Genomic DNA, 27,737 nt, shown 5'->3' with positions numbered 1-27,737 from the left:
TCAGATGCTATGTGGTTTGGATGTTTACAGCTTATGGGTAGGCAGGATGAATGGATGTATCCAGTAGGGGTTCAAGAGTTTGGAGTCAACCCCCATCTTGTTGGACAAACCTCTTCTTGGGGCCGATTATCACTAATTGCTAGAGCTCCAAGTCGACTCAGATTTTGCATGGAGTCAAGTCGACATGAGTTAACTTGACTCCATACAAAATCCGAGTCTACTCGAGCTCTGCTTATTACCCAACGCTTTTAGGAATTTAGGATGAGTGTTTGAGATTTTGCTATTTTTCAAGAGATAGGAGGAAGTGAGGCCAGAATGCCAATTTCTCCTGTTACACAATAAGTCAATGACCCCTAGATAGGAACGCCATTTTCATTCAATATTAAATTTATTTCATATTTTTTGTCCCAATTTTTATTATTATAATCAACAATGCTGCAATACATATTCATGCGGTTTACAGGTCACTTCTGTTGAGTGAATATAATGTCATTTCAATTATAATAATATATGAATAATCATTGAATTGGTCGTGTGCTTACCAATGCTTATGTTACATTCTTTGATGTGGTTGTGATATAAAAAAAATGATTGGAAATAATTTTGTAAGTTGTATCTGACAATAAATATAAACCCTCTTTATGCAATAATCTTAGGTAAGGAGCTTTTGCTGATATATGGAAAAATAAATGACTCAGATGGGAAATTGCGTCAAACGTAAGCAATATTTCATGTTATGAGAGCCATCTCTTACGCATCATAAGCTCATTTCAATTCAATAAATGTCGTAAACGGTTCAACACATTTGCAGATACCCAAAAGTCTTATTTAATTTCAATTCTATTATTTATGTAATTCATGATGTCATTAAAAGTTTTTATGACAAGCTTTTTTTTATGACTTTGCCACATTTTCTGTCATTTTCTGCGAAAGAAAAAACTCGCATCGCAGTAAATTTATGCTGTAAATTGTGTGTTAAAGACTGGCATACAATAAATATCTATTAAATAGCAATTTTAATCAAAATTATTAACGATGGAATTGATGATCTTCAAGAATCTATCAAATTTCTTGTCATTAAATTCGTCCTTCAAAGATTTCTTTAAAGTTTTAGGCCTAGGGTGACTAGATGATTTTTGCAAAATATCGAAACACTTTGTCGGGACACAGCAGCAATGGAGAACAGTTTGGCAAAGTCCCTCAAAAATACAGCAGAAAGACACCCTACTTAAGCCTTACACAAGTGTCAGGGTCAGAAATTATCGTAAAAATCGTAACAATTGTGATTTATTCGGTCATGAATTGAATGACTCCCCTTTCTGAGTTTTCGATGCACAGAAATATAATTTGTCGATTGTATCTTATAGTTCGTCCATGGTTCCAGGTCTGCAGTTTTCGGCTGCACCTTACATTCGTCCAATGATCCATGCTTTCAATTTCGGACAAGTCCAAGATTTTCACAATATTTTTACTCTTAAAATATCGGAATTTCTCAGAATTTCTCGGAAAATTTGTAAAAATCTCAATTTTTACGACTTTTAAATTGAAAAAAAAACTCTTAAAAATCGTAAAAAAATCCACAAGTGCTCAATTGATCACTTAAACAGTTTGTTGTCATGATGATAAGCCTCAAATTCTTTATAAATTATTTACTCAAAAGTGACACGCGTCGACACAAAAATGATTGACATAAAAATATATCAAAGGATCTGAAGATATCTCTACATAAAGTAAGGACTTTTTATTGATTTTACATCAAGTTATTCACATTCTTGGAACAAACTTGGAACGGGATCAGAGAAATTATTTGCTCAACAGTAACTTTGTATGATTCTTATTAGAAAATGCTTGCTGTATCAGGTACACATTCCAATATATTATTGATATTCAATTCAATTGATATTGCTTCATTCTCGTTCGTATTTGCAATTTCCTTTTTGAATATCAATACACACTTACTTTTACTAAAAGAAATATGAAACTTAGTACGGAAATACTTGTTTTTGGTTATTTGATAAAGCACGTAAGTATTTTGTAATATGTTTATGAGAAAACTATGTCGATTATTTAAAATGGAACTATTCATTAGCTTTTGACCAACTTTTTTATTTACTTTTATAACTCAATATTGAAATTCTGGAAGGAACTGTTTAGTTTCTGGATTGATTGCATATTTTCAAATACACACCGCTCTATACACTTCTGAGTGATACAAATGAAGAAGATGCATTTGGCTTCTAATTGTTGCATTAAAATTTCAGCCTTAAAAGCTTCATGGAGGATTTTTCCTTTGTGTTACTCGGATACTTGGTTTTAGTAGGTATAGATACTCTGACTATAGAATCTATTACACTTCACCCTTTAGATCTACAGTTCACACTAGGATCCGAATCCGGAAGCATCATATTCAATTTCCGCATGAGGACAATTAATTGGAAAGTTAACAATCTCTGCTTAACATTAAATCTGAATTCTTTTATGCATTAAAATCAAATTTAAGCATTCTTAAAACTAAATGTCTCATGCTTAAAGCTTATTTCGACACCAATATTGCTTTGCAAGCAATAAAGTTATTTATTGAAAATCATAATTTAAATCAACTTCCTCAATTCTCAGAAATAAAATTGTGATTATGTAAACAATCACATTTAAGTCTTCTAAATTGAACAATGAATGGGAATCTATTGAAAAACAATATTTTGGTCCAAAATGTACCATCACTTTAAATATATACGCAGTTATATTGTTTGACGCAATCAGTTCCGAGCGACACAAATGAAGAAGATTGCGGAAAGGAGCTTGTTAGGCTTCGGTAAAACTCTTTCATTGACACTAAATGGAAGATGTCTCTATTTGGCAGACTATATGGAAACTATACTATGTGGATGTTGATTCCATTTGACTTTCATTTGATGTTGATAGCTCAGCCAGAAAGATGATTTATTGTGAAGTAAGCTCCATGGCGTACTCATCTTCACATATGTCACTCGGGCACTAGACACGTAAACAATTATGAAGAATCTTTGTTGGCTTCAATTTGTATTTCAATAGATTATTTTTATATATCAGGATGATCAATTTTCTTCAAAGTTTTTATATAAGTTTTCGCCAATTTGCTTCTCCTATTGAGCAATTAGACTATTCATTCAACATGTAGATGAAAAGAAAACATAAGGTTAGATTTATACGTACATGATGATTCGATAGTAACAAACAAATTTTCTTCTTATTAATGGATGAAAATGGAATCAAATAAGTAAACAATTTAGAGCAATTTAGATTCCGAAAAGTTTATTCTTTGTGGCAACACGGAACCAGCCTATTTATCGTGAATTAGGCAGTAATATTAAAATGGATAAAAAGCACGCAATAAGGAAAAAAATTGAAATAAAAAATTTCTTCTTGAAAGCTTTATTAACTTCGTGACTTAACAATCAATCTTGGATTTCACCTCACAATCAATCTTCCATTTTTTTATGAATTGGTGGGTTGGATGGATAAATGACGCCATTATTTCAAGATTATCAGTCGCTTAATGGAATAAAAAATCTAATAAAAGGTATTTTTTTTAATGAAATAAAGCATTTTTACCAAAAAGGTAAGACTTGAGATTAAAATCATCCTCTCAAAAAAGGGTAAATTCCAGAGATCTGAATATTTAAGCACTCGCATAATTTACATAAATTAACACGAAATCAAAGCATTTTTCGTTTTTTGTTCCTACTTAATCGATAATGTTGTTTTCTTGGGTTTTTTAATCCTGTTACTAGGCTGGCTGGGTATTTTCCAAATTCAAAAAGAATCTTGTCCTTTGTAGCAATCAGCGGATGTTACATGACTTGCTTTAGGGTAACAGCACTCAACGTGTCCTTAAGGACATCATCGTCAAGTTTTTCAGTCAATGACTGTGGTTAATTAAGAAACTACAGGTAAATGACATCCTTTTGTTGATGACTAGTAACTAGCATATCATTTCTGCAGTTAATATTCTTGAAAAGCACTTGAAAAATTATCTTTAAAAAGCTTTTGTGTCTCTCTATTTATGTGATTATCAGGATTGAGGTATTCTTGTATAAAGCGGTCTCAAACAAAGGATGTGGAGAGCTGATCAAAATTGATTGATTAGCCTCGTCTCTTTGTTATGATATCTTCATTTGAATTTCTTTGTTTGACGTTCTAAAATCATGGTAACTTCAAGGAGTATATCCATATAATGAGATCCCCTTCAAGAATCACTTGACAGCTTTTTACAATCTCTATACATTGTAAAATTACGGTCATAAAATCCTTCCCAGTAATGCAGTTAAATAATGCCAAAGACCTCAAAAATTGAACCCAACATGAACTAAGCTTCATAGTTAGAACAGCTAAATAGAAAGAGATTTTCGAAAATTAAAAATGACTTGGAACTAAACCCAGTATCTTTAGCACGTAAGTTCAACGTTCTACTACTTATGCTACTGATACCATTTCAGAATAAAGACTAAATGGCCAGCCAACTTATATCAAAAATTCAACGCTTTTTCACTTCTCAAACTTTAAGCGGTTTCTGAATCACATTCTTTATGACTTATAGCCTTCTTTACGATTATGGAAATCCAAGTAAAGGAAATGGAAATTTTTCATGTAAGCAGAAATATTTGATCCATAAAAGATTTTGGAATGTAATAAATCAAACTTTACAACCACAACATTTGATAGACATTAAGAAATTCTTACATCTTGTAAACGGATAGTCTGAAACGAGCATAAAAGTATTTGCAATGGAATCACAAAAGCGCATTTCAGACGAGTCGAGCTGTTTCTATCCGACCCAGATCAAATAAAACTAAATGACAATGACAATCTTTCTCAAGAAATCGATGATTGAGATCTGAATGTGTTTGTTGTAGCTCAAGGCGTTTACACAGCATAGCATAGTAATTTACTCTGTTATTCCGAGAAATATTTGCGATTTCTTGATGACAGTTCAGCGTGATTGATTGAGATGCAATTGTTAACACCTACATTGAATTCTTTTGTGCAAAAATGTAGCAACTGTGTCAATTATTTTCATGCTAATGACAGAGCTTTTAAATCAATTATGATTATTTCATTGTATTGCAGGTTCGAGGTTATATTATAATCTAGGTCTAGGGCAGGGTTGGAACAACCTTTCACAGTTATTCTATCAATGATTTTAGAGTCAAAAATTTTAAGAATTTGAGATGCAATGATTTATAAATTGGGTTCAGTGTAGCTTCAAATGAGGCATAGTGGGGAAAGGAATCATACACAAGGTAGGTGAGTTAACTCATCAAACGCTCTCTATCCTAGGATTCTAGAGATAAAGATACATCATAATCCGAGTGGGACTCAAACCGAACCCTCCTAATTGCATATCAAGAGATCTTACGTACTGAGCTACCCGAGGTTGTAACAAAACGTGGCACAAAACGCACTTAAACCTTCTTCTCTATACGTTGCTCAATTTACAGCTGTTATCATCGTTTTGGACCACACCATAAATTCAATAACACATTGGAGAGAAGTATCTAACTGAGCAGTTTAAGAGACGATGCTGTTTAACTCGATAGGAAATGATTATATTTTAAATATTTAAGTGACATTTTAATCATTCACCGCGATTTGTAAATTTGTAAATCATTCACCATGACAAACTGAACCACATGCAAATATTATTTTTGTGAATCCTTCGCCGCTTCAAGTTTCCTTTGATGTTTGGTCATGTTTGAAAATATGAAATTTTAAATTAATTCTGACATTTACAATCCCATCATATAGTAAATTTTTTTGGTCTTTATATGTTTTCCACAAATTATTGGCGAGTAGCCTGTACGTGAATTATTGAATGTAAGCAGTTTTGCAAATTAATTTTTGTTTGGTCCACATAAAGTGATAAAGTCTCTATTTTTGTGCAAAACAAGCTTTGATGTGCCACACTTTTGTTTCCCAAAAAACAGTCATGAATACATTATGACGCACCAAAAATGGCATTGAGAAAAAAAGTAACCGTACGTTGCAAGGCTGAGTTTGCTTGTCAATCATTCGATGTAAACATACACACAAAAAAAAGCAATAAAATTTTCGGAGTACTTACAAGAAAGCTCAATTTTGCTTGATATACATATTTGTTTACCAAATAGAGCATATACATATTATAGACGTATAAATTTATGGCAAGTCTATTGAAAATTGTTTGCTATAGCTAATGTATGACTCCTTATAATGATTGCAGATTATGTAATTGGAGTGACAAAATTATATCATCAAATTTAAATTTATTTATAGATTTTTGTTGACGACGTTGCATGAATATTTAAGAGATTATTGTCGTGATTAATTGACAAAATTTGTTAAGGGGAGGTTCAGTTATTACGTTAGAGATATAGTGACTTTTTGATACCTCCTCCCTCCCCCTTTCGTAACCAAATCAGGAATCCACCTCTATCACATACCCTTCTACCCATCTACTTCACTAGCCCTCTCTCTCTCTACCCTCTCCACTCCCCCATACCCTCTCAACCTCTTCTACTCCTTCTAGACCTTCTACCTCTTCTAACCCCTCATCTCCTCTACCCCCTCTATCCCCTCTAACTCCTCTATCCCCTCTATCCCTTCTACCCCATCTACTCCTTCTACCTAGGGTTTCTGAAAAACCGCGTTTTTCCAAAACCGCGGTTTTGCGGTTTTTCACAATTTCAAAAACCGCGGTTTTGCGGTTTTTAGCGGTTTTCAATTTTCATACAAATGTATGAAATTTTTTGAAAAAATTGAAATTTGGAGTTTTATGCATAAAAGTATTGAATCTTTCTATTTTCCTCCATTTTATTTAGATTCAGTTTCAAATTGGTTGGTAAAATAGTCAAAAAAATTATTTGTTGTAAAAACTTTTAAAATTAAAGTTTTTCTTAAAATTTTTGCAAGATTTTAGTCCAGCTTTTCAAGTGAATAGAAATTTTTTATTAATTTTCGAATTTATCTTCAAAAATTTACATTTTGTGGATTTAAATGAATTTTTTCTAGAACTGCGGTTTTTTCATTCAAAACCGCGGTTTTTTAAAAACCGCATTTATAGGTCAAAAAGTGCGGTTTTGCGGTTTTTTGAAAACCGCTTTCAGAAACCCTACTTCTACCCCTTCTACTCCTTCTACCCATTCTACCCCTTTTACTCCTTCTACCTCTTCTACCCCTTCTACCCCTTCTACTCCTTAAAACCCTTCAAACCCTTCTACCCCTTCTACCCCTTCTACCCCTTCTACCCCTTCTACCCCTTTTACTCCTTCTACCCCTTCTACCCCTTCAACCCCTTTTACACCCTCTTCCCCTCTTCCCCTCTACCCCTCTTAAGAGCGTTACGAAATAATTGAACGACCCCCAAAATCTCTTATTTTCAAGGAAAAAACACTACTCATTGATCAGACGAAGCTTAAGGAGGCTATTACATTGCATCATCAACCACCCGTCGTCTTTGTTTATTACAAATTCAAAATTAATACTCATTAAACTTTTTTTAAATTGATTATTGTGACATAATTGCTTTTCGAAGGAATTAAAATTTACTTAACACAACAACAAGTCTCACAAAAATATTGAGTGCTTTAAATATTATGAAGTGTTCCGAGAATCTAAACTTTTTATTTTCTTGACACCCACACACTGTGTGTCTCTATGAGAACAACAATATTGTGGTTTGAAGCCTGAGCGACACAGATCCGCTACTGAGCTTTTAATGATTGGCCAAAGCTCGATTATTTTTGCCAATATTTGGTAGCAGAATGGATGAATGGATGAATGGTAAAGGTGCTCATGGATGACCCAAGAGCTCTTGGAAGGAAGCTGTCGAATTCATCGTTTGTGTCGCTCGGGAGAAGCTTTTATTAAATGACGTAAAAGTTTTTGTGTTTTCCTCGTTTCATTAGGGAGCAAATAATTAGCAAATTAACCAGAAAACTTTTTTGAGTGAAATCACTAAAATATTTTACTTTTCGAGAAAAATAAAGCTTTATAGAAAGGCTGAATAATTCTGATTTTCTTATGATTTGGAAGATATTGCTTTGTTTTCTTGATTTAATATGGATTCTGATGTAAGAAAATGCTAACAATGCAAATGTGAGTTCTTACAATATTCAAGTTAGTGATAATATGTAAGTACTTTGACAACATTTAAATGGCTTCTTGTTATCGCATATCAACGATTGTTGCATAATATGGTTTGTCTAAGACTGTAGGTTTGCTAAAAAGAGCAAAAAGGCATGTGACGGTTTTACAAGAATGTCAGTTAGATGCAAATACGGATAATTTGTACAAACTTTGAGATAGAGCCAGCAATAGAGTCAGATTGAAGGAGTTTTGAAGAAATCTAGGCTCTACATGGGAGCATGGCTCCAAGTAAATAAGACTGTAGGTCTGCAGCTCAGATATGAATTTGTAATTGGCGAAGGATGATGTTTGAGGTCTAAACCTCCTCGTTTTTGGTTAAAATTTTTCAAATTGGCAACATCCGAGTCTAAAGCTATAATTAAAGCTTCCAAAGTAAATGAAAATACGAAAAGTAATTGAAATCTATTGATTATTATATTTATTCAAGGCTATTACAATTTTATTGAGAATTCAGAATTTCACCATCCTCATTAAGTATTCATCACGAAGCCAAATAATGAAAATATTGGTATCAAGGTATTAGAATTGTTGATTATTTTATTAGGTATTGTTGAAAGACGTAAAATAAATTTATAAAATTTGAGAATAATGGCAAGACCATCCTTTGTAAAAGAGAAAAATGCTATTTGGCAGTTCTTTAGAAATATTTTGATTAAATAAGATTAACAAAGATCTTCAACCTTATTATACCGGAATTAAATAAAATTCTTCTGTACGACCTTTTCATCCTACATGCTTTTAAAGTCCGTTCAGAATACAAATCATGTCTCTTTAATTCTCAGCTACAATTCGATTGATTCTTTCATTTGACATTTTCATTATTTTGACGAAAAAATCCATTCAATAAAAAACATTTGGACATGGAACAAAAGGACATGAAAACAATGATGATGATGATGATTACATTTGTCATTACTTCTGGTGAAATAATCTTGCTGAATTTCAGTTTTTTGTACATTTTCAGCATAACAAACTTGAGAAAATAAAGATCATTTAAATCTCCAAATGGTGCACCAAAATGTTGGTATAAGAAAGCCATTAAATGAAAATTAAAAGAAAAGTTCAATTTCCTTCAAGATTAAATCGATTTTAAAGTACAAAATCTTGTTGAATTATTTTAAGAAGCTATTAGAGTTTAGTAAAAACACTAAAATTGTGGATTCGGAAATGAAGTTGTTTTGATCTGTGGCGTAACATTCATCTTTTCCAATTTATGTTATTTTAATGTGTTATGCTAAGACGAAAAATCTCATAAAATCATAAAACCTTCGAATTTTGTTATGATAGCTTTTTGAAAATTGTGTGATTTAAACAAACAAGATTTTTTTTAATAAATAAACATTAAAATAAATTTATTGGATGTTGTTTGGGTTTGTTTATGTATCAAGTGCATTTAATAGGATTTTCTATGTTGAAAGAATGAATTGAAAATAGATTTCGAATAAAATAAGCGCATTTAATCATTCTTTTTATACGACACAAAAGAAGGATCAGCAACGGAGCTTATAAGGCTTTGCTATTAATTCTAGTGTTAATAGAAGCTTTGACTGATCTATAAAAGCTGCTTATCGAAGTATTCTTTATTTATATCGCTTAGGCTCTTTACACAGCAACAGGTCCATCTGCACCTTGCCAAGGAAGTAAAACCAGTGATTGTTAAACATTTTCCAGCAAAAAATTCAAATTTTGTTGCGTTTTGTGATGTTTTTGGAGGCATGTTAGTGTGTAAGGGTTCCTGATTCCGAGAATTTGTCGAGACTGAGACTTCAGGCTACTTCTAGGATATTCTAGGACATTGCCAAGATCCAGAATTCAGGAAACTCAACCAGTATGTCACAATCATAGTTCAATAAGCACTGCTTCAAACTTTTCTTTCATGAATTTCACTAGACAACACTACTAAGAACTATTGAACAGCTTCAAATCTTCTTCATTCTTAAATATTGGGTTGTACAAGCAAAACATCCTTCCCAGAAACTATTAACACTATTCCTTCGAAATGTCTAGCCTTCTAAAGAGTCACTTAATCTCTGCTCGAAACATCTTTAAATTTTATTTCTGCTTTCATCATAAAAGTTCAATCATAAAAATCATGCAGACAGAAGAGATGAGTAAATAATAAATATGTGACCAAGGAAGCTATCAAAAGTACGTTTATACAATTATTGTTGGAATGAAAAGTAGGACACAGAGAATAATAAATAAAAATATTTCCAAGGACATTTTGGGTTTTAAAATGAATAAAAATATTCATATTTTTTCAAGCATATCAAGCGGTTGCATTCGTAAACAGAAATCTATTTTTAAATGCTTGTTGATGAAATTTACTCATTGTATTTCCTGAAGAAAACATGATTCATAAGCAGTGCATGTTTAATTCCTTATGTAACATTTGGTTTTGTCAAAAATGCCAAAAGTCACGTTCTGATTTCAAGTTCAAATTTATTTAGATTTTCAAAATTGAATGATATCTGCGATATTAATGTAATCAGACTCAGAATGAATCGAGACATACTCTGTACCGGCATAATTTATGACAAATAAACTCGCGATTCAATCGTGAGTCATTGAGACAGAATTTTGAATTTGATTGAGACAGAAAAGGAAAGTACAGACAACTCGATTTTGTTAGTAAGCTGGTCACATCTGAGGTAAATTTGCGACGCTTATTCAATCAGGGGTAAATTTTTAACAATTTAAGCTACTAGCAGAATATGCTGAATACCACAAATCGGTTAATCCAGCGCTGTACAATCTTTTATTCATCCGGCACACCTTGGTGGTAAGCTTTATGGCAATTCTAAGTACTTATGACGGCACTTTAATTTGCCAGAGCACACAGACTACCTAAAGACTGCCCAAAGAACTCCGGGAAGGAAGCTGTCGATAGAGACAGTATTGCACTTGGTATTGGTAATTGTCAGACGGAAATCAACGCTAGTGCCAACATTAAGCGTCATCTAAGAGAGGCCATGGATCACAGCTGATATGTACAGCCAGAGAAGTAAGGAATTAAGTACACAGGCTGACCATCACTAGGTCAATCAATTCAAAAGTCCACCCCCAGGTTTACGTGACTCTCTCTCAAATTTCATTCAACTCGAATCAATTTCAACGAATTTTATAATTAAAGTTAAATAATTAAAAGCAATTAAAATCATAATTTGCAACTACTTTCCTTCAGTTTTGCCTTGCTCATTATATTTCTCTGCTTAAATTAACACAACTTTCAATAAGTTTCATTAATAAAAAGATAAGAACTTATTTACATAAAAAATAAAAGTTTTTCATAAAACTTTAAAATTAAGTGGGTTGCATTATTGAATAATATATAAAATTTGTTTTTGTGCTTCAAGCTGTTCCCTTTAATTGAAACTTTCATTTTCCAGTTTTAATAGGATTTTCATTTTATTGCGGTATTGAAATTATAATAACGAGAAGTTCATTGAACTCGATAAAGTTTTAAAAACTTGTTTTCTTCTATTTTAATTGCTTCTTTTAACTGGTAATAAAATTAAATGGGACAGATAGGGTTATGGCTACCATTATTTTATTCATCCTTTCACTTAAATTGAACGACAATGCTAGAAGTTACATGGTATGGAAAAGAGCAGACTCATGCTGGTCTGGTACAAGATATTAAGCATATTATCATAACCATCTCGAGTTGCATCAAAAGACGAGGTTAGAAACCTGAGTGACTCAAATGAAGCCATTTGGACGCATTTTGATGTTAATAAAAGATATCTTCGCGTAGCTTTAAAAGCTCTGTTGCGGATCCTTATTCATTTGTACCGCTCGGAGAAGTTAAGAAGCTTTAATTGTCTGGAGATGTAATTAGAAGACTTGCAGAGGTTAAGTCAAATAAACTCTTTAAATTCTACTTTTTAGGTCTGCACAGATGACGAAAGTGATCAAAGAACCCTCCTTTGAAGGAAACAGTTTATAGAGACAGAGATTTTAACTTGGTATTGAAAATTGGCTGTCGATAGAGTTAGTATTGAGCTTGGTATCGAAAATTGGCAAGTGGAAGTCAGCGGTTGAGCTAGCTTCAGACGATTCTTGTGGGAGGTCTTGGATCACAACTGATCTGTACCACCAGCAAAGTAAGTAAGTAAGTAAGTAAGTAGGTAAGTATTGGAAATTGGCAGAATGAACCTAGCGATAGATTCAGCTTCATACGCAATTCAGAGAGACCATGGATCACAGTTGATCTGTATTGCCAGTCAAGCAAGTAAATAACGATTCTATAGACTATATTCAGCTCAAGAGATTAATTGGAGGTTAACTGATGGTTTTACAAACGCCTTTCCATATAGTGTTCATCTACATCATTATTGAATGTCCTCAAGTTAAAAACTTTAATTTTATTGATTATTTTGATAAAAATTCAAATTTCTCTTCTTTTAACAAAAATTTCTGTTGCATGAATATTTTCAAGAACCAAACATTACCAAGATGACCTTTTGCAAGCATGATCTCATCTTTGCAAAGTGATGAATAAAAAATTTTGTATTTGCATTTCCATTCAACTCCTAACGATGAGCAATCTGAAAAATTTTGTTTTGCTGATAAAATTTCGTTCCTCCCTCCCATTGTGATCTATTTATTTTTCATTCAAGATCTCCAGTCGATTGATATGAAAACGAACAAAAAAAAAAGTTATGTAAATAAACAAGCTTGTTGAAATTTTTTTCATAGAGCAAACATTTCATTGCGCATTCAATTTATATGTTTTACAGGTTCCTATTTTTTCCACAGTTTATGTCAGTTTTGAATATGATTTTTTTTTTTATCTATAAAGAGAAATTGAAATTGATGCCACAATGAAGCAACGCATGCACATCAATGAATAATTGAATTCAATAGCATATGATTGACAAAAAAAATGTATCAATTTTCAAGGGTTGCTTATTGAAATAAGCGGTAGGAATTCCTTGGATATGAAGTTTGCTTATTGTTATGACATTATCATATTTAATTCTACGAACACTTTATTGAATGTAACTGTAGAAAGTTAAATCTGTTAAAAACATCTGGAAAGACAGTAACAGACTGAAATTGACAATATCCAAAGTATGTAGGCTTTTGATTAAGGATTCTCGATATCGACATAAAGAATTTTCGGTATCGGAATCAAGATTTCGTTTAAATCAGTGGTGGGTAGTCTTTAATATTTCCCGGCAGACCTTGGTAACAATCCTCGACTGAAATCGCAAACGGTTCATGGCATTTCCAACGAAATTTGTCCGCAGTCAATAGATTGTTTATTGCTTTTTTAGACTAGGATTTTGAGAAATTGCCTTGGTTTTGGTCCAGGTTTAACACTCGGTCCCGGTTCCCAAGTCAAGCCCTCGGAATCTTGAGAAGTGACCAAAACCGAGATTTCAGGGAATCCTACCTTTTACCTTCGGTATTTACCCTAACAGACAATGATACTCACAAAATTGAGCTCACAAAATTGAGGGTTAAGTTTCGAAAATAAAATTATTAACTTCCGCGTGGAATAAGGAGCGCATATCATATTTTGTTGCATACATCCATGCAAAGCTCGAAATCGACATGAAGTTTGTATGGAAAAATCGTCTCAACTTCATCCACCATTCTAGTCAACATCAAGCACTGCAACTAAGTATACATATCTTTATTAAACAGACGTATCCATTGATGTAGACACAATTGCATTTGAGATTGGAAATTGACAAAGGGTTGCCATCAATAGAGGCAGCAAACGGAGAACATGGATTGCAACTGAAGGAAGGTATAGCTTAAAAATGTCATAAAGTCCGTCTTCAGGGCAGCGTGAATCTGGTTCAAGGCAACTTCACTGGCCGTACAGATCAACTGTGATCCATGGCCTCCTTCAGATCTCGCCTAAAGCTGGTTCTATCGCTGGCTTCCGCTTGTCAATTGGTTCAAGGTAAGATTCATTGTAATCCAGCTTCAACTTAGCGTGGGGATGCATTTTTGGCCATTTTCATCAAAATTAAAAAAATGGACAATCAGCTTGCCTTTGAAAGCATATTTGGTTACTGAGCTGTTAAATTACATTTGTTATTAATATTCCTTCATTTTTGATGTAAAGATCAAAGACTTTACAGCACATTTTAACTCCTTCCAAGAAACATTTTATTACAAATTTTATAAGAGAAAATTTATTCCTGCTGATAAGGATTCCAAGTTCTTATTTTGTTTAATATTTTATGATTAAGAATTAATTTCATGATTAAAAAGGCTGGGAAATTTTCATGAATATTAAGTTATGATAATTTTAATTTGCAATTATGTAATTTTAGTTACCAGGAAATTTAAATTTTTTTGTTATTTTAAGGCATTCATTGTAGTGAAGGCTAACTGTAATCAACTCTGATCGATGTACTTCAATATTTTATATCAATTTTCAATAAACATTTCAACAATGATTGCATAAAAGAACTTTTCAATGCATTTTCATCTTCTTTATGTAAACATTTGTCACTTTTATGTGCTCACGTCATACTTTACACATAAATAAAATTGATATTTATTCCATAGGATATTATTTATTTACAGGTACAATCGGAAATGCCAATAATAAAAAAAAAAATTGCATCAATTTTAATACATCCTCGATCGGCGACCTATAAAGTGCATGACTAGAATTATACAAGGAATATGATGTTATTTCCATTATTGCTGTATGTATGCTTACATGTATGAACATTGTTTGATGAAGTGTGCACTTTGGTTTCGGTTAGAAATGATTGGATCACTGTTTGACATGTTTACTTGTTGAATTGTTTATACAAAGTTTTGTTGAGCATCTGAAAGGTTCATTGATGCTGTATAAGTTACTCAATTGTCTGCCGACATATTGATAAACCTCATTGTAAATCAATGGGATTCAGGCATAAAGCATCAATATTTAATGTGTTATGAAGGATGAATAAAAAATAACTGGAAGGGGAAGCGGGGATAAAATTCTGGTGGAATTGTCTGTATAAACCCGATCAGCACAAGTTTTTCATGGAAGCCAAATGACGGCCATCTAAGTGCCATCCATGTGACAATTTGTTAGACAATTGACATGAAATTTGGCATGTTAACTCTCATAAAAATAGCCTAGACTCCATATACTTGGCAACCAACTGACTGCCATGAACAACTTGTGTCGATCGGGAAGATTTTATTAATTTTCAACAAAATTCAGTTTCTGCTTTGTTCTTTGAACTATTTGTTATCAAAGAACTCTTCTTTTATTAATTTCGGGATATTTAAAGCCTTAAGAATTAAATTTAAAGCTGATCCCTTACGGCAAATTCAATATTCATCTATGAAACTTCTCTCATACTTATTTGACATTGTTAATGAATAGCATTTGATATTTTTTGATTGATGCAATGAAAGAAAAGTGACGGAAGTTTTGGTTCCTTCCTGAGCGGAACATTGCGACAAATTGGTCGAAATCAGTCATCACGTAGTCGTTAAGGCAGTTTTGCGTCTTTTCGTTAGTAAGGGCGGCCATCTGCTGTATTTTTTCCGGGACGCTTCTAAGTCCCGACAACGCCTCAAAATGTCCCGATTTTTCAATAAGTCGAAAACTGCTTACAAATATTGGAATTTTTGACCAATTTTTAACATTTTCCTTCTTAAGGTCCGAATTTAATTTCAGAACTGAAAATATTTTTTTCGGAATTTCAATTATTTTCTGCATTTCTTTGCAAGTTTCTATCGTAATTTCACAAGTTCTTTGAATAATAAGAAATGTTCCGATTTTTTTTCTCCAAAAATGTCCCGATTTCTTGCGAAAATCCTCTGGCCACCCTTCCGTTAGTACGGCATAGTTGAGTCAAGCGAACACATTGTGTTCCTCTGGATGTTGGATATTGTTTGTCAAGCAGAAATTGGAAATGAAAATTGCAATTTTGCAGGCTTTTTATGTAAATTTATCTCATCGACTTTAAAATTATTTGTGAAATCCTGCAGCTTTATGGAATATTTTCAATAAATTTAATCTGCTGAATTCATTCAAGAATTAATAAAAAAAAGCCTACGAAATGAAATTTACATTCTATAAATATCTGCTGTAGATTTGATTATGATCTACCTTTTACATCATTACAGTTCCGCTCGATTAAATTTTGAGAATTGATGTAAGATTTAAAAAAAGATTTCCACAATATCTTGACTTACGTAAGGAACTAAGTGAAACCCCGAGTGACGTAAATTAAGAAGTTTTTGCAATTTGTCGGTCGTTTGGCTTCCATGTGATGGAGACTAAGAAGCTCTGTAGTCAGGCTCAGATACTTATCTGAATGCTTGAGCAAAAATTGCTAAATTTTTCAGATAACTGTCTGTGCCTTGCTCCGTAGCGCGATTTGTGTTGCTCGTAAACTTTTCTATTTATGATGTTGACAATTCTCCATTTTAGGATACAACAATATACATACGTCAAAAAATTCATACACATTTTGTTTTAATAAAAGTCTAATTTCGTTTTATGGTTGTAAGGCTTCTGATGAATTTTTATTTTCTTCGTTCCTTTTTTTGACAAATGCCTAACATTCGTGAAGTTTCTTCTACTTTTTTATACCAAGTTCCATGGAAAATTTACAACAAATAATTTACTTTTTTGTGAATTCTGTCTCGAATGTTCTGAAGATTTTAATAATTAACCTTAATCAACCATCAAATGTTCTTTTTTCAAAGTCTCAAAATAACTTTGAGGGTTAGAATTTGAATCTTGAAATGACAAAGAAGCTGATAAGACTCAGATGATGATGATGTTAAATTGATGACAGAAACAGAATTTCGGGTGGCAATTGAAAAAATGTCATAAAATCACTAAGGGGTCATTCACTTATTGCGTTCGCTTTTTGGGGGTGAGTGGATGGAAGTGAATGCCATGAGCAGCTTTATAATAGGAAAATATTTGGATGGAAAATTTGAAACTAGGGAGGAATAAGAAGCGATTCCAAAAAGTCATGAACTGTTGACAAACTAAGGAAGTGTAGATTCTGTAAATCTGAGCTCGAAGTCGATATGGTTGAAGTCGACTCGACTCGACTCAAATGTACTCGACTTCAAGTTGATTCGAGCCGAGTGTTTTTTTATCCGAGTCGACTCGAAGTCGACTTCGAGCTCTGCTGTAAATAGTGAAGAAAATTCTGATTTTGACAGCCACAAAGAAAACTTTAGTCGAGTCCATAGAAAACAAAGTCGAATCGACTTAAATCGAAATTCCATGTAAAATTCGAGTCGACTTTGAGCTCTGATAAAAACCTTAAATTTCATCATTAAGTGAAAACACAAATCGTTCAATCAATCCAAATTCCAGCACCAGTTTCGCGTAATTTTCCCAGATTTAAACATAATCCAATACCAAGTCAGAGTCACATCGGCATGCGACCGGTTTTTTGCTCGATTAACAAGTTTGTACTTTTCGAGACATTTATTCAATTACCCCAATTGGACAAAAATACGTTAGAACTAGTCTGCGACTTGACATCAACTAGTTATAAAGTAATTTTTATCCACTAACTACATCTTGCTAACTATGCTCCAATCCTTTAAATGTCTTTAATTTTCACTCAATCATTCACTAATTTTTTCATATTTTCACGGTCAGCAATTGTCAAGAAATACCACAAATATACACAAATCCCTCAAATTTCAATGTAATTTCTCGCATGGCTTATTTTTTTGTACTCGATTTATGTCATGTCTGCAAACACCAAGGCTTTGAATGATAGATTATTTAAATATGAATGAAAATTTTCGCACAAAATAAACTTTTTTAATTAAACTTATTTTTTTTTGGGTGTAAAAATGATTTTCTAATTATTTGTATCTGCAATATGAAGCACAATTGACGTATGTAAATAATAAATAAATAATGTTGCACATTTGTGGGCATAAAAATGTTATGCAAATAAAGGAAATGTTGAATCAGCGAAAATTAGATAAAAACCAAATTGACATGTATAAATAATTAAATAATTTATAGCTATTTACCTGATTACAAATTGCTTTTTAATCCATATGGAGAACTAGATTATTGAGGTTTAGTCAGCCAATTACGTTTGAAACTGGATCTTAATAATTAGGTATTTTAATTTTAAATCAAATTAAATTTTATTTACACCAAACTCAAATTTTCACTTAAAATTTATGTTCTGTTGATAATTTAATCATTAGCAAGTTTAAGTTCAGTTCATTTTCAAATACACAAAGTTTGTTTATACATATCCAGTTGCACATGGTATTTTTTTTTTTTGCCTGTTTTAAAAAGTTATTTTTTGTTATTTGTTTATACAACCAATTCTGAGGTAAATTAGGTGCTTAAAACTTTGAATTTTATTAACACAACTCTTAACTGTCCACCTACATTATTTTTAGAAAATTCAAAATATTTTCGAATTTTTTATTTTATTTTATTATTTTGTTCCTTCAATCTTAACAGTCGAGCTTTTCATAAACAACTGACTCATCCACGGCACACACATCCAGCTTTTGTTGATTACTGAATGTCTTCAAAAAATATACAAAAAATTATTTTTTATGTTGCCGAAAATGAGAAAGAGAGTTCGAAAAAGTATAAATTTTTCCACGTGACGTCACCAAAAAAGAGAGCACAAAAATGAGAATGAGAGTCAAGGGAATAAGCTCTCGTATTGTTTTGAGGACTGCATGATAATATTTACATCTTTTGTTTTTACTGCTAATGTATTGAGCTTTTGTCTTTTCTTTCTGTGTAATGCGATAATGACAATGCTGCTGTATCCGACAAAAGGAATACAGAATCTACATTTATCATCAGTATTGAACAGGATTGGCCTTTGTTTAACTTATCATTTGTACTTTTTTTTAAAAACAATATTTTATTTGTTATTCAGGATGCGCGAAATTGATCTCTATTGAAGTCAAGAGCAGACAGGACAGATTTTGTTTGCAGCAAGCTTTGACGAGTTTAAAGAGCTTTACTTGAAGCTGATTCAAGCGTATGAGTGTTTGAGTATGGATAATATGTGAATTATTAAATATGTAGCAAGAATTCATATTTAGACGACTGGTTGTCTGGTTTTAAACTTGATATTTCAAGTGTCAAGCTTTTATGACAATTTTGATGAATGCTAAGCTTATAGCTTGACCCGAGTGACATGTGGAAATGAGGAAGAATATACCAAGGTATTTTAAGGCTCTGCTTAGGGATTTTAATTTTTCTCAGATTGAGTTTTATGGAATTTTGGGATACATTTAGTGATTCAGTACATTCTAATTTCGGGATTGAAAATTCCTAGCTCAGATAAAGCTATACTGGCAGAGAATTTTCGCAAAATTGGGACACTTCCAAGTTAGGCACTACTTGGGTTATTTTTGACTATTTTGAGTCTTAATATTCAAAGAACTATTTAAATTACGTTAGAAAGTTGCAAAAAAGTGCCCCGGCAAAAATACAACAGATGGCCGCCTTAGTTAAAGCTCTTTTATTACCACAAAATGGAAGCCTTTTAAATTTGACAGTCATGTGGATTCCAAATAGAAGCGCCATCCATTTAGTGTTGATAAAAGAGCTTAAACTCAGCTAAGGATTACGTAGACGACCAAGAAGCTTTTAATAGAGATAATTTTGCATTTGACATTAGAAGCAATGGAAAAAGCCAGCTTCAGGCGACACTTATATGAAATTATGGATCACAATTGATCTTTACGATCAGCGAAGTGAGTAAGTAAAAGAGCTTTACCGAAGCCCTCTTCATTTGTGTCGCTCGGGAGTTCGACAAATCCTACTTTTCAAACTTCTGCTTTAAAAATTCTCTTTTGCAGACCAGACAGCGACAAAACGAGCTACTCAAGAGTATTATTAAGCACAACTTTATGTTCAAAAATAAGCTAAAAATTCAATCTTTTGAAATAAATTCTCTTTTGTACTTTAAATTATAGATTTCCATTGAATATGTAGGAATTTTTTTTTATTCTCTATTGTAAAGCAACTGTTCCTACATACATATATATTGCCTAGTAATAGTCATTGAATAGAAATTTATCAACTTTGAGAAATATCGTAACAGCATTCATACGACTGTAACTAAGTTTATTCTTTTTTTTATACAAGCAACTTCTCAATTTAAAAGTCTTTAATACGCTCTAGTTGTTCCGATACAAAAGAATTATTACTTTAGTTTAAAGCATTCTTTGGGATAAATTGAAGATTTTACAAGAAAACTTTCGATTGTTACTTGCTTGCAAACAAATTGTAAAACATGAAAAAAAGCGTTCAGAAATTTTACAATTTTGTGACAAATGAAGTTTTTCTTCAGTTTTAAATGAAAAACTTAAAGAAAAGCGATGCAGAGGGGGTACTCAGGGAGCTGATGGAGGAAGATTCGAGGGTCATGTGATGTGAATTTCAATTCTATGGCTAGTAAATCAATCAAAAACAGTAACGGGGAATCTTTTATTTTGCAAGACAAACCTTGCCAAAATATCGACCAAAAGCATCCGGGACTTATGATTCATGACATTTTCTACCATTTTTGACGGCACAAAAGTTGCCCACCACTGCATTAGAAGGCCGAACATTGCAAAGTTCACAAGAAAATTATTGAATTTGACATTGACTCCCGAGCGATACAAATGGCTTCCTTTTGACGTGAAATTGATTTATCGGAGCCTCTAAAGCTCCTAGGCAAAGCCTTCTTCATATGTGCCACTCGGCCTTTAGCTAAAATCTCTTAGGTGTTATAAATTACTCCTTAAAAAACTCATAAAAAGCCTTGCATTCGCAAAAAAGTCAAAATTCTTCTTACTAAAAGACTCATGATCTCAAAAGAATAATTTATCACAGTTCTTGACATCCTTTATTGTCTAAAAAAGCAATTATTTATGAAAGACATAGAAAATTAAAAAAAAAAAAAAAAAAGTATGCAAAGTCAAGAAGAATGTCAAGTGAATTGTAAACAAAAAGACAGAAGAAAATGATGACAAAAGCCACCTCTGAAGGAGATTAAAATGATAAAAAAATGTCTCGTGGATGTGCAGTTGAGAAAACATTCTAAAACAAAAAAGCTTTTCACAATAATATTTGTGAAATTGAGTGTATATTTCAATATTAGATGTAAGATAAGCATAACAAAAGACATGTAAAATGTTCAAACATTTAAAAATGGTCATGTTAATGGCATCTGCATGGTTTCATCTCATTCTAACGAAGCACATGCAGCATATAAAATAGAATATCCATTTAGAATACTAAAATTTAATTGAGGAAAATTCAAAAATGAAATATCACAATTGGACATTTAAAACAGTATGAAACTATTAAAAGTTAAAGGTCATGATCATGAATCACCCATGGACATATCTTCCGACTTTTTCTCATCATCGTATAGGTATGGATAATAAATTCATTTCGAGATAAGAGTGAAGAATTAATTGTTTCTTAAGGATAGAATGGATATAATAATTTGTAGTCATTTTAGATACCTAAATATATGAATAAAAAACTATATATGGATTAAGAGAGAAAAAAGGATGAAAATGACTGAAAGGTACGTGATTGATGTGTTAGCCCGAGTGACACAAATGAATAAGACTCCGTCACGAAGCTTTTTCGTTAATATAGCTGTCAAAAATAGGCGGGTCTTATTTGTATTAATAATAAGATTAAGTGAAGTCCTAAAAGCCCAATGGAGCTCCTCTGTATTTGTGTCGCTCGGGAATGTAACAAAATTCTAAAAAATTATTTTACATTTCATCAAAAACCACGATAAAGGCCTTGATAAATTCATATGAATACCATTTAGTGGCGGCTTCCATTTGACGTTAATTAAAATGATTTAACGGAACCTAAAAAGCTCTGTGCCAGATCCTTCCATAACATACGAATAGCATGCTCACAAAAGTGAATATACTCAGAGTATGCTCTTTGTCTGTTAGACCTTCATTCATGCGTGTCACTCAGAATAAAAAGAACTTTGCGTGCACAAAAAAAAATCAGCAAAAAGCCGCTAAAATAATATTGAGCAAATACAGAAGGAAATGAAATAGTTGGGAAAATATTTGTTCTGTACAGCAACTGATATTTCAATTAATTTTTAAAGCTTCATGCGTTAAACATACGCTTCTAAATTATGTGACAGTCAACTCATTTATTTTGAGTAAACACTGCATAAAATATATAAAACAGGATTAGTTCTGAAAATATATTGTAGCAATATTAAACAGGCATGGTAAGCATATAGATAAACACAATATTTTTAGAATAACGAGATTAAAACTTAATCATTTAAAAATATTTTGAATGTATCTAAGGGTTTAATATTCTTTGTGGTTTTGATTGTCTTTAGTAAGATTTTAGTGAGTTTATGACTTTTGTGGTTTCTGGGTCGAATTGAATCTGGGATTTTTGAGATATATATTTAGGGGATTTTGCCAATGTGCAGGTAAGGCCTATGTGGTCGAGTGGTTAGGGAACAGGACGGATAACTGTATTAATCTTCTTTGGATTCGATTCCCACCTGAGACCGATTGCTCTATAAATACTGCCGTCGACATAACAAGGATCTGGTCACTAGAATTAACACAATTATTAAGATATTACACCAATGAATCCTAAAGCTAGAAGGGGAACAATTTATTTGAAAATTCAAATTCCTTTAAAACAGAGCAAAACTCTCGATGTCGACTCCAGATTTTGAATAGAAAAGTCGACTCAAATCGACTCGATTACATCCCTAGTGGACAACTTGACATAGTATCTAGTTAATAACAAGACCTAAGGTCGAAGAAAATGTCATTAGTCTGACCGTAAGTCTAGTTAAATACTCACTAAAAATCATGTCGAGTTGTCGGCTCTTGCATATAAAATTAGAGTCTACTTAAAGCTCTACATTAAAATAATTGCAAATGTTTTAAATAGAAAACATTTAAAAATCAAGTCAATTATGGATAAATCAGGCAATAATAAACTTTTTCTAAATTTCCGATGTATAAATAATTCCTCGAGGTAAATTTCTATTTCCTAAAAATTCTCATAACCTTTTCTTTATCGTAATTTGTTGTTGTCTTCTTTAAATAAATTATTCAATCATGCTTCTGCCCTATTTTCAATATTTATAAACATATCCTCGAGTGATGAACACAAAATAATAATTTTCTCGGAAATGCTTGCCTTTTTAAACTTTCAAAAGGTTATGAATTATTATTTGAAAGCACATCTTTTCAACAAAAACTTTTTGCATAGAAAAATATTATTTTTTTCGGTAAATCAATTCACACTTCATGTTCGATGAATTCATAATTCAATCAAATTGATCATTCTTTTTTGTCACTTTTTTCCCATGCTCACGGAAATTTAATAAAATATAGCGAATCGATATTTTTTTTCTCACGTAAACCAATACTCTTTATTATTCTATTGAACATCTGACAAAAGCTTCATATCATTTGTGATTTAAGGAAAAATTCACTTTGTTAAAAGGAAAAATTTCATAAAAGTAATGTAAAATGAAAATGGGAGCAGCTGCCGAGCGACATAGATGAAGAAGGCTCTGTGATGGAACTCATTTATTATCACCAAATGTGAAGACCAAAAGGCAGCAATTTGGATGTAACATGGAAACAACTTCCATTTGAGCTTCGTTAATACTCTATTATTAACACCAAGCGGAATTCGGCTCCATGTTCTATGCTAAATTGAAGCCATTAGTATGTCACATGGAGTCGGTTTCTATTAAAGTTACTAAAGCTCCGCTATTGCTATTTTATCAACACTAAGTGGAGACTGCCTCCATGTTTTATGTTAAATTGGAGATATTTGAATGTCATACAGAGCTGTCTACCATCTGAGCTTCTAAAGCTCCGGTAATGCTCTTTTATTAACACCAGAAAGAAACCTCGTCCATGTGAAAGTTACATCTATAAGCCATTTTGATACCACACGGAACCAGTTTCCATTTAAGCATCTAAGGGATCAGTAAACCTCTTTTATTTACATCAAATATAAGTCTCATCAGTGAGGCTCCTATTTAGCATTTAAATTGAGGTAGCTTTCATTTGTGGCTTATAAAGGGGCTTCTACAGAACCTTAAGGAGCTCTAAAAGTTATTTAATGCAAAACAGTAATGAAAAAATGTCAGCTCATCGTGCGGACAGAGAATTTGTACCAACAAGAGGACACAAGAGGCCACAGAACCAACTAGAAAGCCTTTTGTTGAAACCTAAGCTTCACATAGGAACATGATGGCAGTAAGTAGTAGTAAAAAAGCCTTAACAACTCCATAGTGGATCCTTCATCACATATTTCACTCGGTTCAGCTATACATTGCAAGTTATGGATGAAATGCGACATGAAACTTTTTCTATTATTCTTAACTACTTTTTACATTCGCACAATTTTTCCACCGCAAAGCGAATCAAGTGCTGGAGTAATTTTACACGGTTGACTGACAGATGGGATGGTTAAATGATAAATGAACTTGTGTTTACATATTTTGTTGAAGTCATGATGAGTAAGGCATGTAAAAGTTTCATTGAAATAACTTTTGTATTAAAAAAATTGACGATGTGAAGTTTTGTATGATTTTTAAAAAATGTAAATCTGAACATTTCTGGCATTATAATTGATAGGAAATTTTATAATTGGAAGCAATCGTGGGAATTAATATAAATTTGCAAACTAATCCAGACAGGTCTTAAAATAACATAAATTCATGATTTTCATCCACGTGGAAATCAATTCTAAGCAAAATCCATTCAAAATTGTGCTTAGTCGTCGTTTTTCAATGTCAATAATAATAATTTTTATACTTTCTGCATGACTGAATAACGAAAACTTTTTCATTTTCAAGGAGAAAAGCAGCACGCAAGAAATGAGAAGAATTTGCTGTAATCGAAATAATATCATCAAGCTATTGTCATAAGATTGATTAGATTTTCATCGATAACGGTCCATAATGTCCCAATAATCAATTTATTCCCCACCTTGTGATGATGAAAAACGTCTTAATCATTTAGATGATAAAAAGAAAAGTGCCTAATACATTTCCAATTTGTAAACTCAATTTGAAGAAGTTGTTCTTTTTGTTCATTGTTCGTTCTACTGGGAACAGGGGGGTAGTCAGCTTGTGTAGCGTCCAATTTTGTGAAACAGAGGGCACTTCACCCCTGTTTGGTATTTTGGTTTATATTGTAAAAATGCAGAGAATCCTAGCAAATTGAAGAATACTTTTCCAAAATGGGGACAAGAGGTTTTGACCCCTAACTCCACCCCATCCCCCTGATTATCCACCTAACAAGGAACTTGCGAGAAAGAAAAGAACTTTTGAGAAGAAAACAGAATGAAAGAAAAAAAATCCAATAATTCAATGCTCACATCACGACCAGAATAAAGTGTTCAGCTTTTCTACTCATCCTTCCATTTCGAAAAGTTTATATGTCCCTGATGCTTTTCCAACATATATCTGATTCATGTTTCTAGCTTTAGTTTTCATAAAAATATATATGCACAGTGATGAATGACACATGAAATGAAGAAAATGGCGCATTTTATTTTAGGGAAAATGCGGAAAATTTTAGCAATATATACAGTAATTAGTGCTGCATTCAATGCCAGCTGATGAAATTTGGATATGATAAAAATTCTTTAACATTTAACGTTGTGATATAAATTGCTGGAAAATTTAATAAAAATGGCACTAATTGATGGCATGTTTTTGAAATAAGGTTTCCGTACTCTGTATGATGAGATATTACAGGTAATAAGAATGTTACATCCTGTCTCAATTTTAATCTAATCTTTGTGTAATTCAATTTGTAACATTTGACATGAGAGTTTCTGAAGCTGTAGCTGCTTATTTTAGAGAGAGGCAAATTAAGAAGATTATAAATGAACAAGAATGGAATCTGGAAGGCATATGGAGTAGAAATGATCAAAAAAACGACTTGAGGCTGACTTGAGGCTGGCTTGACTCTGACCTGAGACTGGATTTCATCGAATCTGGCCTGAGCCAAGAGTCAAGTCGGTCTGGTGCCGGATTTACGGCCATATCTATGCCATGTGCTTTCCGGGGATGTGTATATACTTAGGAGTCGTTCATTTATTACGTTCAGGAAGGGGGTCGCTTATACCAAGTACATTAAAAGCGTTTTCACCTCCCATTCTCCTTTATTGTCCAAATTTACTGCCTTCCTAACCAAAAAAAAACCAATTTCTGGCTGCGTGCATGCTGCACAATCTCCATACATAAAGGAAGATTTAAACAATTGCTATGAACTATGAATACACCAAACATCCAAACTTTAATTCCTTTTCCCAGTATTTATACATCCAAAAAAAAATAAATGATATCTCATCTGTCGCCTATCCATTCAACTTCAATGAACTTTCTGTTTCAGTATCCCATTTCCTAATGTGATGTTTGATATTCTTGATTCTATTCTCATTGGGATGTCCCATAGTAAATTTTTGAAATGATGAATATTTCATGCTGCATGTTATTTTCCTAATTGCAAATACCTCACTATAAATCATGCAGATGAACATCTTAATGATTTCCAGATCATAAATACTTTACATTCAAAATTCAACAAATGTCTTTGATGTCATAGCAGATTTCCGATCATTAAACTGCGAATGGCATTCACATACAATGAAAACAGTACGCAAGTGAGATGATAAAAGCAACCAACAAATAAATAAACTTAAAATATTCAACGGACAAAACGTGAAAGCAATTTATGCCTGTGCTCATCAAATTTCGTTTGTTTAAAGAATTTATAATAATAACATTGTATGTTTATCCACTGATGTGTGAGCTCGTGTGTACGATAAACTGTTTCTTAATCATTAAACGAGTTTGCATGACTTTCATGAATTCCTGTATGAATATTTTAATGTAGGATTTACCAAGTGCATAGTCATTAATCGATATTTTCAACACTTTATAAATGTGATTTTGTGAAAAATCATGCAGCAGTAAAGCTGATTGTTATGAGTATGAAAAGGAATATGTAATGAAACTAATTTATTTATCGCCGATGTACAGCAATCATTAATTTTTAAGCAATAAGAAGTTAAAATTTGTAGAAAAAGTTTATACGGAACTGAGAAATGCTCATTAGGGACTGCATTATTAAGAAATAATAATAACATGAATTATAAGAGAATAAAATTTGATATCATTGCGGAAACTCGAAGCACCGTCAATTTGCTCATGACTTCTGCTTATTTATTATTTCAGATTTAATGAAGAAAAATATCCGGAGAGATGAAAATTTCTGAAGAATGTTTAAATGATAAGAGGAGTTGGGAAGACTCCACTGTGGAGGTGGGTTCTTGGAACTTGTGGGTTGTGGTCTTCTTGGAGTCCATCCTGTCAACTTTGATGATGAAATTGCGTATTTACAGATTTTTAATCAGAATATGGACTTTTTTGAGTTTATGACCTTCAAATGAAGAAGGTTCTGTCATAGAGCGTTTAGGGCTTCACTAATCTTTAATTAACTCCAACTAGAAGCTGCTTCAATGTGGAGCTAAAATAGCAGCCATTTGGAAGATGCACTCGATGTGGATGCCAAATGACAGCTATATGGAT

General features: G+C 32.5%; 1 protein-coding gene across 3 annotated transcripts in view; it reads right to left on the bottom strand.

Annotated features, from left to right (window-relative positions):
- LOC139101102 (G-protein coupled receptor dmsr-1) overlaps nucleotides 1-27,737 on the bottom strand; it is a 58,453-nt gene that overhangs the window by 27,481 nt on the left and 3,235 nt on the right. For 2 of the 3 annotated variants that reach the window (XM_070653978.1, XM_070653980.1), the window contains exon 2: nucleotides 18,157-18,525. The gene's annotated coding sequence lies outside the window, so the exon portion shown is untranslated. Of the gene's footprint in view, nucleotides 1-18,156; nucleotides 18,673-27,737 lie in introns of all 3 variants that reach the window. The other variant, XM_070653979.1, reaches the window with a different exon arrangement.

The sequence above is a fragment of the Chironomus tepperi genome, unplaced genomic scaffold (assembly GCF_022539635.2).
Source record: "Chironomus tepperi strain 1889 unplaced genomic scaffold, CSIRO-AGI_Ctep_v1 contig_74, whole genome shotgun sequence".
Lineage (NCBI taxonomy): Eukaryota > Metazoa > Arthropoda > Insecta > Diptera > Chironomidae > Chironomus > Chironomus tepperi.
The sequence above is the reverse complement of the archived record's forward strand: the minus strand, read 5'-3'. Positions and strand labels throughout refer to the sequence as shown.